The sequence below is a fragment of the Pygoscelis adeliae genome, unplaced genomic scaffold (assembly GCF_000699105.1).
Source record: "Pygoscelis adeliae isolate BGI_AS28 unplaced genomic scaffold, ASM69910v1 Scaffold124, whole genome shotgun sequence".
Taxonomy (NCBI): Eukaryota; Metazoa; Chordata; class Aves; order Sphenisciformes; family Spheniscidae; genus Pygoscelis; species Pygoscelis adeliae.
The window spans coordinates 5,233,238-5,237,778 of record NW_008824791.1 but is presented as its reverse complement, the minus strand read 5'-3'; positions in this window follow the sequence as shown (position 1 = coordinate 5,237,778).

Here is a 4,541-nt window from a genome sequence, read left to right as displayed (position 1 = left end):
GTTTTTGGAGGAGTCCAGCAGTTCATTTGCCTCTGCTGTAGTGTGGAAACACACGTTCCCCGTGTGAACCACACGTGCTTGGCCACATCTGCTGCTGTTGCAACACCAGGAGCCTCAGCAGAGCTACCATTGGGATTGTGAGATGCACTGCGCTCTCTGTCCCAGAAGGCTGAACTCCCTCTCCTGTGGCTGTTCTTCATATTCCTCGCACCTGACACATCTTTTCTACAGCATGGCCTGCAATTATGTTTCCCAGGCTGCATCTTTTCACACAGAAAGGAGAAACCTGCTCTCAAAGTGGAAAGCACACTTAACACTTTAAACATTGTTGCTTCCGCAATGCAGGAAGAGCATTGCATTTCAAAACCTATAGCATGATGAAACCTCCTCCCCTCCCATCCCCAAGCGGCTGGCCACGTTTAACCCACCACATCCCGCTAGGGCTTATCTTCATTGGAAAGTGCCAAGAACCTCCAAATTTAGCTTGCCGGTGGCAGTAAGGTGAGTTGAGAGTGGCTGTAAGGCAGGCTTGATGGGCCCCTCTGCTCGCAGGCATGACACCCCTTCGATGGGCTCCCCTGGTACCCCCGATACACTCAGGAAGGACACAGACGCAACTGCCAGCAGCTCACGGAAAGAAAGTGGCAGAAGGGACAGCAACACAGACCCGCGGACGCCTTCACCCTGCAGGTGGGGAGCACAGTGCCAGCACTGGCACACAACTGAAAATGAAAATGTCACTTGATTTACATCAAGGAGCAACTAGCCTGCCAGCCCTGGAGCCTCAGATCCACTGCTTGAGCCAAACCCCAGGTCCACAGGAGCCGGCCAGGATTGCTTCACTGACGTCCCCAGGCTCGAAAGCAGGACTTGCACCCTGCTGGGGAGGTCCCTGTCTCTACACACTCCCGTTTACCAAGAAGCCAACTATAAACCTAATGGAGGGGCAGTAAAGATGACTTTGCAGTTCCTTTTGCTAGATGTGGACATGGGAGAGGTGATCACAGCCCTCAGCCCACCCAGGAGATGTTCCCTGTGTCGCTGACCTTGCTGGTTGTCCCAAGTTAGCATTGCAGCGCCTCTCTCTGTGGTAAAGCAATTATCCTGCTTATCTTCTACCCTGCAGAATTATGTTTATTATAAACAGTTAGACTCGGTGGGGTTTTTTTGTATTTTTTTAATTTTTCTTTTTAAATCTGTGTTAAAGAAGGCTTTTGGAAGCATCCTGAGGAGGGTGGCAGGTGCCACAATGCACAGATCACACAAATTTTCTACTGTTTCCCTTTTGCCCCTGGCAGCGAGCCAGACCCTCTCTTGGACAGCTTGTGGAAGGAGGCAAGACTGGACAGAAAGAGGCAGATATTTCTGCAGTGAAGTCTGGTTTCTCGATTAAGAGGCCGAAGTCCAGTATTACCTGAAACCAAGCTGGTCAGACAGAGGCACCTCCTCTGCTGCCATCTCCAAAACGTGCTTCAGCCAAGCCCTTCAAAACGTCTCTCACTATTCCCCAAATATGTCCACGCATGATCCCATGTCCAGGCAAAAGCATCTTTGCAACTGGCTTCCCCCTAGACACAGGCTGTGTTTGCAGCCAAGGCTCTCGCATCCTTTTTCAGCTGTGCTTCCCTGGACAGGATGGAGGGAGGCGAGGGCCTCCCACGCCATTACCAGGGGAAGTCAGGCAACCAGTGAGGGTCACCACCCCACTGGGCTTAGCTGGAGAAACCGAGGCAGAAAGTGCCCTGCCGTGCCTGGGATGAAGGAGCGCAGAGCCAGAAGCACCCGCTGCTGCTGGGTGCCCATGCCCTCCTGCAAACATCCAGCCAGAGCGAGCGCAGCGGCCCCACGCATCCTGCAGCAGCGAGCGTTTCCCTTGCACGTGCATGCGGGGTCACGCACTGCTGCCTCACCAGCAATTGCTGCCTGGGCTCCCCACAGCGAGCTGGCCAGGTCCCCAGCAGACCTCACGTGGCATTTGCTGCCCCTGTTTTGAATGCCCCTGTTATAGCGTATTATTATTTACTGGCCAGTGACAAAGACAGACATGCACCTGGGGACTGAGAATTAGGGTAAGCCCAGAAATATTCCCCACTCAAAAAAATGCCTGCTGTTATTACAGAGAAAAAAGCACTATTAAAAGAATGAGAGACTGTTAAAAGGTTGGCACTGGTTCAAAACAAACATGTTTGAAGGCCCCAGAAGATCCCTTGGAAAGTCACCTTTGAACCTGGGGGGCAAAGAGAAGATGAATAGGAGAGGTGAAAAATGAGAATTCCAGATGTTATCTTGAAGTCTTTTTTCAGGGACAGCTGTAGGATCTAGAACAGGGGCACTGCCGTGTTTAAGAGGGTGCACTGTGCATTTTTAATGTTCACCTTCTTCCAGCTCTTGGCCTGAATGTCTCGTGTAGTACTGAGGAAATGTCCCACAGGGTCTAAAGCAGTACGTAGCTCCAGCACTGCAATGCCTTCACAGCCAAACCCTTCACAGCCCCTCCGAATGGGAGCCCTCAATCCTGGGCTCATCTAGAAAGGCACATTTTTTTTAGTCAGAAAGAATTACCCTTTTTTTCCAGATGAATATGAAGGAAAATTCTGAGCCTAAGTGAGCGCTAACCACAGTGTCCAACACATGGCAGGGGCGTGTCAGCGAGCTGCTCCAAGGTGGTACTTTCCAGAAGGCATATCCTGGCCATTGGTCCACCGCAACCTAAATTTTCATTAAAAAATAATACAACAAAAACCCCAGAAAGATGCAACATGGTTGAGTCTTTAACTCTTTGCATGGCTCAGCACCAGAAGGCCATCCTTGCCAAGGGGGAGCAGTCATGCCCACCTCCCTGCGCAATGGGGTGAGTGAGGGCAACGCTGCTCTGCACCATCTCGGAGCTGGAGGTGCTCCCGGACGGAGAGCGCTCTCCTCAACCACCTCGTGAGCATCCTGTGGGACTCACACAAGGCGATCTCTTTGGGATCAGTGCATGCATTCGAGCCTGAAAAGTGCCGCCCTCGCCACCCCACGTTTGCAGGCTCCTGCTGGTCGTTCCTGTTGCTGGCTTATCGTCTGCTGTCTGTCAGCGAGGAGCCCTTGTCATTTTTCTGTGACACATCTCAGATGTCACTTAACTCCAATGCCTGTCTTGGTTTCGGTTTTTAGGAAGCTGAAAGAGCTCAGGAACCAGGAAACAATGGCGAGATCCAAAGATCTCAGTGCCGCAGGCATTTTGTGCTGATGCAGAGGCAACCTCCCATTTTCCTGTCCCTTTGGGGAACCCTGCAACTTTCCTCTCCGCTCCTCTGCCTTTTGGGCTGCAGCAGAAGCCCTTCCTCACAGATAGACAGCCCAAAGTGGTAGGGGTTTTCCCTCTCGCAGGCCCAAACCTTAGGAGAGAAAAACCCTGCTTGGCTTTTAAGTGCTTGCCAACCTGAGTAAATTCAGAGCCATTCTATACAAAACAGAATGAAGCAGAGAAGCTGTAAAGGTCAGCAGGCACTGCTGGCAGTGCTGAGAGACTGGCAGCTTCATTTCCCACTTCCTTTTCTGTTACTATTTTCTCTACCAGAGGCTTCTCAAACTCCATGTTTGCAGCGGGGTGCAGAAGAACAGTAGATCTCTGAATGGGCACTGCATACTGAACCACCACAGCCGCCGGGGCGGACGCTCCTGCGCAGCCCTGTGCTCTCAGCTACCTGAAATCCCCCAGGGCCCTGCTCCAGCCCCCCACTCTCACTTGCCCCCAAATTCCCCAGGGACTCTGCTCTGACCCAGCGCTACATTCGTGATTGCCCTGAAATCCCCCAGGGCTGCAGCTCAAAAACTACCACCGCTTTCTCTCATAGGCATGGCGGGATTTTTTTTTTTTCCCTTCGTGTAAGAGCCACCGGTACCTCCTGGGGTGAACCGGGGCTCTGGAGACCTGGTGTGTGGCACATCAAGCGACCGCCAGTTGGTAAAAAGGCTTGGCCTCCACAAAACGCAGCCTGGGCCACGCTCAATCCTGGTTTTTGCTCCTGCTTTCTGCTGCTGTCCCTTCCCTGCCCAGTCACTAGATGCCCTCAGCCACCCAACCACCACCGTAATTAAAAACAAAAGATAAAGCAAGGCAACGGCATCGTCAAGCACCTCAAGATGCAATGTAAAGCAGCACCACTGGACATAGCAAAGACTAGCCCTAGTTTGGAGGAGGCTGGGGTCACCCAGGGGCTGAGCTGGGCCATGCTGGGGGCTGCGGGGAAAGCGCTGCCCCGAAACACCGAGGGATGGGGCAGACACATAGGCAAAGAGTCCCACTAATGGCTGGAGGCTCCGCTCAGGCTGCAGTGAGTGAATGCTGGAAAAGCATGGGGAAAGAGAAACCAAGGCTGAAAAAGGATGGGGAACCCCCCCCAAGGTCTCCCCCCTGGCGCAGACCCTCAGCGGGGCCCACAAGACTGGCCATGCTCCCACGCAGCAGGCGGCTGCCCCCGGCTGGGACTCAACCAGGAGGACGGGGGGCTGCTCATGAACCTAGCGAACAGTTTCAGCTGAAGCAGCTGGGGAAA